At 44.2% G+C, this 12452-nt stretch overlaps 1 long non-coding RNA gene across 1 annotated transcript in view; it reads left to right on the forward strand.

The window, feature by feature from the left end:
* Window positions 1–12452, forward strand: part of LOC308105620 — a 268182-nt gene that overhangs the window by 25669 nt on the left and 230061 nt on the right. The gene's annotated exons all lie outside the window — the stretch shown is intronic.

Consider the following 12452-nt stretch of genomic DNA (forward strand, 5'->3'; position numbering starts at 1 on the left):
GCCGGGTACAGACTGGAGATACTAAAATAAAATGTAACATAAAAAGCCATTTAATAATTCAGGGGAATTTGTTCACAGCTGTTACCCACTCATACGATCATTTCATTGATCCAGCGGCCTATTGCGCATCACAAAGTCACATGAGACCTCTGTAGTCTAGTGTAAACGGTGGCACAGACTAACATTTTATCACCAGCAGTCACATGGTTGAGAATGGCAAGTGAACCTTATACTGTAGCTCTGAAATATCATTGAATCTGCAAGAAGTAAGTGGCAGGTTGAATACTGTCACTGAAATGACTGCACTTCCTGCTTGTTGACTATTTAAATAGATGCAAGTTATGTTATTTAGAAAGATGCTAGATTTGGGTTCTATGTTTTCTCCCTATTCTATGTGTCTGCATGTTAACAAAATAATTTGAGAACTGGCTGACCTGGAAAGATGAGTCAAAAAGGCCAAAGGTTAAGGTCACAGAAATGGACTGCAGCCCCAGGTGCATTTGCACAACCACTTAAGCCCCAAAATAGCTAAATTAGCACATCTACAGTACAAGCTCACACAGCACATCGCGGTGCAACGCATTGTGAGTTTGTGAATCTCGATTTTTAAGCTTGTAGATGTAGTTTATTATTATTATATTCCACCTATAATGACGCGCCCAAAATAGGGACACCATGTTCAAAGTGATTAACTGTAATTGTGAACTGAGTTATATCAAACTTACTGTAGCAGGTATCATATTCAAAGTCCTTTACTTTTCAGTACAATCATGTAAATAATAATAATAATGTAGAACACACCACTGGTAACAAATTCAATCGCAATTAATTAATAAGATGTTAATTCCAATATTCTGTTATATTGTACTGTATTGTAAGGAGTGACTTCAGCTGCTTTCTTCAGGTACTGTATTACAAATGCATGCAAGCAGCTGGTGCTACTGACCAGGTATCCACAGCCACATCTTGTTTTTTTCAGTAGGACTTCAACCTCTGCACCTGAAACAAACTTCTTCATTGCAACATCACAGTTAAGAGTCATCGTTCCATCCAAGCAGTGCTCCAGGTTCACTCCCCTCTGCAAAGCCTTGTTCTTTAGCAAGACACTGATTCCCTGCCTGCTCACTGATTCTGCTTCATTCACTCCCAATGTGTTGTCATTAGAGTCTGTATGTCTGCTATTTTCAGCTATTTTCAGATGGAACATAAATTTGCCATTAGTCTGAAAAATAGGAACAAATTGGGTGAGAATTGTCAAGCGGTGCCAGAAGATTACTCGTGCTACTCTTACTAAACTAAACAGAAAGGGTTATATCAAAGTCACAGACAGACCATTGTTTTGGACCCTCAACATTTCCTTTGGAGTTCTACATGCTTCCATTAGGGCAGAGTTTTGGTTTTCCCAATTTAAAGGTGGCACTAAGAAATACTGATTGTTATGTATTCCATCTGCTATCTATCATAACTCCAGATATCAGTGTGTGTTATTTTCTTTGTATTATTCAATTGTTTTTCCTTTCCCCATTTATTGTGACAGTGTAGGTAATGTGGATCCTGTCTTGTATTGTGGTGTGTGTTGTGTATGATGCATCATTATGCATTATGTATTGTGTACACTGTGTAAAACAAATTGCCCTTTGGGGATGTTAAAGTTTACCTACAGATGCAATATTTGAGAAGGGCCTGCCGTTGGCAATTCATGGGCAAATCAAATTCATGGGAAGTGTGAAGAGTTCAGCTGTCTTATCTGTACCATACAGTATATGCTCCTGAAGACTTGGTTTAATTCAAAAACAGGGGGCATAAACTAGCTAAATAAAGACAGCACCATAGGGACATGCCGGCAGATGACCAGAGAATATGTCGACAACCACATAATCGTATAACATTCCCTTGTTTCGAATCAAGCTGGAGACCGTGTTGCATGTCCTTCTGCCATCTCTGCCAACAGCATCCTCTCTCTCTCTACTCTCCTGCACGGTGGGTGAGAGAGCCCAAAGCAAATCGCTACAAAATGACACAACACACAAGCAACCTGAGAGAACACATGCCACGATCTGACAATACATACTCTACACAAAGCAAAGCATTGACAAAAGAAAAGCTAGATTGAGAAAGCATGCACCGATCTGTCAACGGGGACACTGTATTATTCAGAAACAAGTAACACAAACAAACCGAGCGCCTATTTGACAAGAAAAGTGTGAGCCTTCAAAATAAAATCTTAATTCTCTCTATTATATATTAGGCCTACTGTGTGTGTGTGTGTGTGTGTGTGTGTGTGTGTGTGTGTGTGTGTGTGTGTGTGTGTGTGTGTGTGTGTGTGTGTGTGTGTGTGTGTGTGTGAGAGTATATTTTGTAGCCAAGGGCATGTGCACAAGTTGGTTGTGAGGGGATGGCCGGCCTCTCCAAGAGGAGGGCCAAGGCAGTTTGCAAGGTACTGCTCAGTATCAGCTATTGTAGGAAGCCGCTCAATTTGGAGGAGGTGTTGTTTCCTTTATCCATGATTTATGTCTGCTGTGTCTGACAAGTATGTCAACTGTATTGTATGTAACCATGTTCTGCCGTCTAGGCACTTAACTGGCTGTTTTCCTGTTGTCTGACTGTACTGGCAGTGTGTGTCCTTTGCGCAAGGCATTGTACTTCTGTTCATGTGGACATAAATAAATATGTTGTGTGTGTGTGTGTGTGTGTGTGTGTGTGTGTGTGTGTGTGTGTGTGTGTGTGTGTGTGTGTGTGTGTGTGTGTGTGTGTGTGTGTGTGTGTGTGTGTGTGTGTGTGTGTGTGTACAGTATATAAAATCATACACACAAGCAGAAAATGGGTCGCTTAACGCTGCGAAGGTATTGCACTGACAATGCGTTGTTTCAGGTTTCAGTATACCCAGCATTGGCCGGGTAATTGCAAGGGTGAAATAGGCTCTCTCTGCCTCTCTCTCCCCCTCCTCCTCTTCCTTCTCTCCCTCTCGCTGATCGAGCTCTGGTCAGATATCAAACACAACATCCCTCCCTCTCTTACATTCCCTCTATCCCTCCCCCTCTCACTCACGGACGGACGGACGGAAGGACGGAGCCCTCCCGTCCCCCATACACACACAAATACACACACTCACTCTCTTGGTGTTTCTGACACATTTCAAATTGTGTTGTAGTTCACTTTCGTTGTGTTGTGAGCCTTGTTGTTGTGGCATTTCTCCATTTGCTTGTGTTTTCAGAAATTCCAGCACTTTTCTAAATGTATAGCGTGTTGTCAGATTGATGTGCATGGGCTTTCTCAATTTTGCTTGTGTTTTGTCCAATTCAGCGCATTTCTGAAATCCCTGTATTGTCAGATTGGTAAGTCTACATGTCTTTTCTCCATCTGATGGTGCTGCTGTGTCAATTTGCAGCATATTCGGCTCCCTCTGCCACAGTACTCCAATACAGATAAAGCCAAAAAAGAAAAAAGGGGGGAAAATAGCAGCATCTGGAAAGGAGTAAGCACCAGTATGTCCTGGCACTCTCTCATGGCTGGAGCTTGACCATGGATGGGCTGGTGGGGGGGCTGGTGGGGGGGCTGGTGTTTTTTTCCCCCATCCAATTCTCTGGCGCACAGCCAAGAGGCACTCGGCGCCCACGTAAGGCGAGAGCCAGTGGCAGTCATTATCCCATTGTTTGCACACAGTCTGTACTAATTAGATGCAAAAGAGCAAGGGGAACTGCATCTAGTGGCACTGTGGAAATGGCAGCGCAAATGAGGACAGAGAGACGCATCACATGGCCCTGCTGCTGCTGCAGGTTGGAGTGTAATGAAATAATGAACTGCCAGGGGATCTTCTCCTGGGGAAAGCAGAACACAACAGCCGTCTGCTTTTTTTTCTTTCTTTAAAAAAAAAAAGAAGCAGGCCAACATAGTAGTCGGCCAAGGCCCGTCGCGAAGGACCCATCACACTGATTGTGCACACCAGGTTTTGAGGCACTAAAGAGAACGTAATCAATAGGATCGTGGATCTTACAAAGGATTCAAACAACTTTTTTTTTTGAGAGAAAACAGGCTTCAGTAAAAATACAAAATAAAACACCAGGGAACGACAACACAAAATAACACAATTTTCTTTGGTGGTGTTGGCTATGAGTCTTGACTGAACTTGGCATCATGAGAGGCGGAATTTTTATGCCTTTTCATAAAAGCTGATATGCCTCTGTGGGCTCTTTGACTGGGATTCACACAGTACACACTATGATCACTGGTCTAGCAGCCTGCAAAATACCTCACATTATAATTAGGGCTTAGCATTACGACTACTGTAGACCACATCTGTCAATTCTGCTAGCCATTTTGGTTAAATTAGTCAGCCGCTGCTTTCTGAGGACTACTTTGACAGTTTATGCAAAACTGTCTCTCAGGTCTTTTAGGCATCTCAAACAGGAGCATGTATTTTAAATAGGGATGCAAAAGTAAATCTAACCAGTCGATTTAATCGATTAAGAAAAATAATCGATCCCTATTTTCCGCATGTCATTATAGACGGAAAGTTTTTAAAAAAATCTTCCATTTTTTTCTCAGATCTGCCAGCTCACACTTCTGAACTTGTGCTGTTATTATTATGTTTGCTTGACACCGTTGTGCGACGAAGTATAGAATAGTGGTTAATCGATTAGTTGATATAATAAATACAAAAATGTAAATTAAAACATGCTTCTCGATTATTCGATTGATCAGAAAAGTAATCGATATAATAATCGAAAGTAATCGATAATTCGACCGCGATGTCAAATCTATGGGCCAGGAAGTGTCATGACAGGACTGTAGACTTGATAGATATGAGGCATTGCTTCTCATTGGGCCATAAAGCCCACTCCTAGACTCTCATGAGCCTTATCTCCTTAAGTTCTTAGAGTGCATGCCTGTCAGTCATCCACCACAAGAAGCAGAGAGGAGGAGAGAGAGAGAGAGAGAGAGAGTACAGCACACTACCATCACTAGATTATCAACTTCTTAAGAAAAGTTAAACCTTTTCCTCATGCACACACAAAAGTCCTACGTGCACGTGCATGTGCTCATGCGCGCACACACACACACGCACACGCACACACACGCACACGCACACGCACACACACACAGTGTAGAATGTGCATTTCAGATGCCAACCTGAGGTCTCATTGCAAATACCCTCACATGAGGGTTGGTGTAATTGATTAGGTATGCATCTGAGCGTGGGTGTGTTTACTCATCATAGTACACAGTGTTGATAATTAGGGTAATTAATAGATGGAGGGAGCGACATGGATAGTCGAGGAGCTTAGCAATTTCACTTTCCTTCTTGCATGAAGAACTGGCCTGCACACCGGTTCTGTGCCAGACTTATGAAATAATGGGAAGGATAGAGATATGCTGTGTAGCAGGTCAGTGAAAATAGTCATCTCAATAATATCCCGTTGCTTCAGTAGACAGAAATTGTTCAGTGAATCAAAAGACGTCTGCATGACATTGCTGCATATTCTCACTTCACCTACAGAGACTGCATCAGTGAGTGAGTGATTTATTTAACGACATACAGCCCCCTCCCCCCATTAATTATGACATCAACGTGCGTGATACCTTTCTTCCTCCTTGACAATACACACTAGGAAGAAAAGCCCGTTTGAAGTCGAAGCCGCTCGCATCAAACCGGACAGTAACCTTTGTGCATATCAAAGCGATGTCACATCAAATCAGACAGACTGCAGCCACACATTTGCATCAGAGGGGTATAGAGAGAGACAAAGCGGGGGTGGTGGTGGTGGGGTGGTGGGGGGGTAGCAGCATGTTTTTGCTAGAGGTCGCGCGTTCTCTTCAGGTGAACGACCCCCTTTCCTTTCTCATCACACGTAATTATCGCTGACACCACAAAGACAGAGGCTGTGTGGAGAAAAAAAGGGAAAGTCAATTTGAGAGAGTGAGAGAGAGAGACGGGCGAGGGGGGGGCTCCATATCGCTGTGCTAATTCTATTATGTGAAGTGAGGAGATTGAGTGAATATGGCCAGTGATCCAGAGGTAATGGGGGTGATGGAAGCGGCAGAATCGAGGCTCTGCAACCCGCCCGCCCACCACCCCCCCATGCTGGCTGACGGCTGGACAATCTGCCGGTGGGGAGGCTGACAGCCAGGGCTATTGTGACGGCTTCCTTCAGCTGTCTGACAGGTGCACATGACCTGAAGAGTAACCTAAGTGGTCAGTCGGAAAGATCCGCCGACAAATGAGCCGGGCCACTTGACAAAGACCCTTGAGGTAAAGACGCCTGCGCTCCAGCGCCCTCATTTGTATTCTGATTCAGTTTTTGGACTTGGGGGCAATGTAATTGAAAAGTGCTGTTGCGGGGTCAGAAAATCCAATAGACTCGAAAGAGTGTTTGTGTTCACGGTAGCAATTTACCCTCCCCCCACGTCCACCCTCTAACTTTTCACTTTTTACCCCTAGCTAGGATGCACATCCAGTGTACATTCAGACATAAAAACAAACCCAAACACCAAAGACACCAACAGGGAGCAGATATCACCTACGGTATATACACTTTGAGTGATTTGACCTTCAGTCGATGTCTATCTGTACTGTACTGTATGTCAGCGGCGGTAATGAGATCAGGGAACCACCGGACACTCTCAACAAGACTAATGTTTAAACTTTAATACCCTCGCCAGCCCAGTGCTGTGTACACAGTGGGTGGTCACACATGGGCACGCACGGATGCACCTGAAGGCAATGCTGTAAATCAGTGGTTCTCAAACCTTTTCATGCCAAGGACCCCCAAATTGATATGTATTTGGCCACGGACCCCCATCTGAGAATATTTCGTGCCAGGGACCCCCCAGAAGAGAAAATGTGTGTTTAAACATTCCAAATTATAAAAAATCTTTCATGCACTTTCAAGATTTTTTTGAATAGTCAAGGTTACACATTTCACTGCAGGGGACCCCCTGGAACCCCTCCAAGGACCCCTGAGAACCACTGGTGTAAATATACACAAACACAAACATGCATGCGTGCAGCGAGCAACAAATCCCAATTGACACACAGGACATAATATTATGCTCCCATCCTCCCACTGTTGATTACCATAACACTTTGTAAAACTCTACCGGTGTCCAGAGCAGTTTAAAAATAGCACTGCAAGGGCACAGAGACATGGAACGTCTTTTTTTTTGTTTTTTAAACTACAAAAGAACAATGTCAATTCTACAGGAGTGTACTCCCACTTCCCTAGGCACCCCCCCCCCCTTCCATGCCCAAGTCGCGGTACATGTTCCTCACATCTTTGATATGCAGAGGGTTACTCGTATATGGGTGAATCATCTGTGCATATTCAATTGGAAGAATATTATGCATATCCTTATGCCTGCGTCTACTCTGGAAAATCCCCCATAGTGACATAGGGTGGAGGTGTTGTGAAGATCTGAAGATGCATGGTGCCGACTTTATCCTGGTGTCATTCAGCATCCTTGAGATGATACAATTATATAGCAAAGCATGTTCACTCAAAACCGCCACTTCTGGGACCCTTGACAATGCAACCCGATCCTATTAGTGGAAGGGTGTCATTGACAAATAGCTTTCTGGTGTCTTTGTCCTTTCATTGTGTCATATCAGGAGGCACAGATACGATTCTGAGGGGCTCGGAGTTCTAAATATGTATGCAGGGATCGTGTCTTGTTCCTCTTTCATCTCTCAGTAACAAGCCAAGCTAAAAGAGAAAAACCCCCGAAAGAAAACAGAATTGTGTGATGTGGTTCTCACTGGGATCAAAGGAGACCCATTCATGGGTTCACAGCTTTATACAGATAGCCTTCCATCGTTCAGGTAAGATTTTAGGTCTAGAATTGTTTTCCTTTCCCTCGAAGCACCTCGTGCTTCTCCTTCACGCTCAATCAAGATCAAGAACTATTGATTATGCTTTTCAGTCGCCTGTTGGACAAGTTGGAAATGCCATTAGCATAAGACCGAGATCAATATAATTTCTCAACGTTGTACATTTCCATACACAGCCTCAAACGCGAGGGGCGTCCCTTTCTTATCGCGGCCGCGCCTGGTAAAAGGTTCAACGGTGCATCGATTTGATGCAGCAAGGCCCACTTTGATCGGCTCTATTTGCTTGAAATAGCATTACAGCATTATAACAAGTTCCCGCAAACTATATGCACAGCTATTTGATGCGGTAACTGCACTTATGTGGGCTGTAATGGTTGGAGCAAACTGCCTGTGATTGTGATAATAGGCTGCGGGGCCTGGGATTAAGAACCATTCCAATTCACCCTGCAGGTGACGGGAAAATTGCTGTTGTAAATTATTTGCTAATAACGCATCACATTGTACAGCATGTGACTGAATACCATGCGAGCTTGTCACATTTGTAATTTCAACATCTGTTTTTTTTATATTAGGGTTACCATATGCTCTATGTTCTTTTAGAATGTTTTTTTCTATTGATCTACTGTCAAGCTGATGAGCTTAAATGTACAGTAAGTTTTAAATATACTTTCTGCAATGCACATTGATAATTTCCCTCTCATCTCTATTCACTTCCGTTTTTGCACAACAGTGATTTAAAAAAGGGACAAAATCATGAATGATTTATGCTTCATTCCACTTTGCTCCGGGAGGCAAAGATTATAATGTTTCGTCCTTCAGTTTTCCCTTCATTCAGTTAACATTGTTGTAGTTAGATGTTGCGTTGTTGTGTTTTTTTCCCCTGTCACTGATCTGCAGTAACCTTATAGCGGGCATGATTGGTGTGATTTCAGATGCACAATGGGCCATGACGCTGTGAGGGAGGTGGCTGAGAGAGTGGGGGGGGGGGGGGGGTGGGGGGGAGAGAGAGGTCAAGTAACTCAAGTAGGGTCCAATCGATAGGAGCCAGTGGAAATAGGTGCTCCATAAGCAACATCACCAGATGGATCTGTAAAATGAACCCTCTGTGGAAATCATCCACGGGGGGACACATAACTGGATGGTGAAGAGAGTCCATGCAGCTACTCTGGCTCTGAGCGTCCTTTTGGTGGTTTGGGCAGACGAGGTCCGTTTGCCAAAGAAACACTACTACTGCCGCGCTCTGCCGTGCAAGCTGTAATGTAATCTCTTGGCCTTGGTTTCTGTTTATGTGCTCTGATAGGCTTATAAAAGATTAATTATCCCCATGAAATCTCCTCAGATGTCGGTACAAATCCCCCCGCGATGCATCGCACGCACGCCAATACCATTCCACCTGTTTTCTTGTTTTCCTTCCATCCATTCCTCACCCAAGCAGTAGTACTATAGCTCCTTTCCATTCTGGAATGTTTGTTTTGTAAAATCAAATCCTGTGCTTGTACTCACAGGGGGATGCTATTACCTTGACCAGTGGACTCAGCTCTCACTCACAAACCCTGACACCCACACACACACACACAAACAAACAAGCACGCGCGCGCATGCACACACGCGCGCGACATACTCCACCTTTCAACGAGTTCTGACATGCCACCCTCATATTTCAATCAATAGTCGGGGGCGGGATGCAATTAGTAACTCGGACGGCTTGCGCGAGTCATGTGACAGATCAATCGAGCAGCGCGCCCAGGCGCTGCCGCTCGTTGGGGTGATTCACGGCCCAATAGTTTGTCCCCCCCGCCTCAGCTCGGATCCGTGCCGTCGATCTCCTTTATATGAAGCATTCAAGGCTGGGAATATGCATCCGTCAAATGTCCCCCATTACTCTGGCTGCCTGTCACACCTGGGGTACCTCAGCCCACAAGCAGATGAGGGGGGGGGGGGTTGTGGGGGTGGAAAGAGACAGAGTGGAACTGTCAAGCAGAGAAACCTCAACGGGACTGAATAGGCACCAAGCCCTTCCTCCATTTCTCCGGCTCTAATTTCCTGAAAACGTGGATATTTTTCTGGGTCCCCGAGCTGAGCGCCGGGTTAATGACAGGGGCCTGGTGTGAGCGAGGAGGAGGAGGAGAGAGGGAGGAAGGAGGAGTGGGGTGGCTGAGACAGCATTTTTTTTCCTTTTCCCCCTTCCCACACTTAGCACATTTTCTCTAAAGTTCTACCATATTATGGCTCTTCAGGTAGCTGTTATACATTGTTTAACCCATTTAGACCTGAGGACGATTCTAAAAACGCCTTCTAAATCCTGACCTAAGTTTTTTGAAAAACAAATGTATGTTGCTATATACTGTACATGGTAACAAGAACCCCAAAAGGGGTTCCCGTCCTGAAAGGTATAGTTACAAATAGTGGTTCCCGCCCAAAATGGGTTAATATACTGTGTACACAATAAACGTTGTATATGTACATAAAGAGTATGCACATGCTGCATATATCGTTGCTGTCGGGCAAAAACCTTGTATCTCCATATTGTTTTGGGGTATTTTTAGGATTTTCTAAAATGAATTCCCTATTTTATAGTTTGATAGCGTTTGTTGCCTATAATGACACGCCCAGTCCAGAATAGGGGCGGAAGTGTCTGTCTGTGGGTTTTTATAAATATTTAACCAATGAGAAGTATTGAAAGGAGCTTGTGACTAAACAATAACTACATTGGATCCATTGGAACACAAATTCTGTTTTATATTTCCCGAAAAGTAACGCTTTTGGACATACAAGGTTTTATATAAAGTATATATATATATATATATATACAGTAAATGTGGGTGAAATAAATCATTAGACAGCATACGCCATTAGTGCGACATAGGTGTTATGTTTCTATGCACGACAGCTGTTGTTGCATTACACAGCACATAACTCTACTGATGCAACTCTGCTAACACACATCTTTGCGAGGATGAAAGCGGCACTTTCCCTCTAGCGTTGCAGTGGCAGCATACATGTTCTCTCACCTCAACAACCAATGTCTTTTCATATCACAAAGCTATTTCTCTCTCCTTTCCCCCCTCGCCGCCGTCCTAGAAGGCGTCGCAAACTCTGTCATGAATGAAATATAAGCACACAGTTGTATTACTTATGAGGTCTCTAACACAACTTTGCTCTGAGCTATTTTCAGGATTCATTTAAATCTCCATCATGAAAAATTCCCATATCCCACAGACGCGCCGGCGAGGGGGGGAAATTAGTCTTCAAGGAAACTCTAGCCAAAGATGAACTTGAGAGATTGGTTATCAGCAGCGACCAGCTTTCAACCAACCTGTAATACCTACATCAATCATAATGGCGGAAGGCTTCATACAGAAGCACCGTGAGGAAATTCTACGGCTGCAGTGAGCAGCCCCGAGTCCATCATGAGTCATGGTTTATAAGTTGGGGCCGCTGTGCTTTTCACTTATGAATTTCCAACTGCAACATAGTGTCACCCCCATTATTTATCAAAGACTTCAAAAAGCAAGAGCAATGCTTATGGTTGTCCTCAGCCTCATTATTTCTCAGATCTCCTATAAATGAGAGAGATGGCGAGATGGTGAGAGAGAGTGCTGTGAGAGGAAGGGGGGGGGGGGGGGATTACTTAAGTCCTTTATTGCAATTAGCCAACAAATTAAGTTCAAAGAAATGAGAATTAAGGAAAACAAAGCTATAAACATCATCGAATAGCAATTATAACCTCCAGCGTGACCCAGCCTTTCCCGGTGTCACTGTCACACACGGCAGCCGACCGAATCTAATTATCTCCGTTTCCTCCATCTCTCCTGCACATTAAGTCTTAATGTTCCATGGAATCCATGCACACAGAGTTACACCTTGTGTCAATTAGTCTGCAGCACAAAAAAAAACAATCAATTGTAAGACGGTACACAGACACACACACACTCACACAAACAAACAGCCACACACATGTAACACGCTTATGCACACACTGCATCACAGCGCACCTGACTGCCTCCACAGACAGTTTTTATCCTCGCCATAAACAGAGGGGGAGAAAGAGAGAGAGAGAGAGAGAGAGAGAGAGAGCGGAGCACCCGAGCAGTTTTGCCCGGGTTGTTATAAAAGACAAATCTCAACAATCTGTAAATACACTGCTGAGGGTTCCTGACACAATCTCCCGGATCAGCGGCTAGATTTAGCTTCACATCCGCTCCAGGAGGAACAGCGGGTCCAAATCAATAGACAGCGGACTCATTACCTGGCTGCCGTGGGAGTGCGGTGAACACCTGGGCAGCAGCCGGGGTCCAACAAAACTCTCACACCTTCGCGCTTCTTCTTCTCACGTCCATCCAACCAACCCTTTGGCTTCCATCACCCAGAAACCCACAGTATTTTCTCTGTCTCACTCCATCTCCCCGTCATCTGGCTTTTTGGTTTCCCACCCTGTCTCTCTCATTCCACCCACACGTCCACTATCTCTCCATGTCTCTCCATTCTTCTCTGTCTGCATTCATCATTGTCATTACATATATTATATATACAGTATATATACATATACATATACATATACTTATATATAGATATACAAACACACACACGCACGCACGCACGCACGCACGCACACGCGCACGCACGC

This window comes from Gymnoscopelus braueri, assembly GCF_963280865.1.
Source record: "Gymnoscopelus braueri genome assembly, chromosome: 18".
Classification (NCBI taxonomy): domain Eukaryota; kingdom Metazoa; phylum Chordata; class Actinopteri; order Myctophiformes; family Myctophidae; genus Gymnoscopelus; species Gymnoscopelus braueri.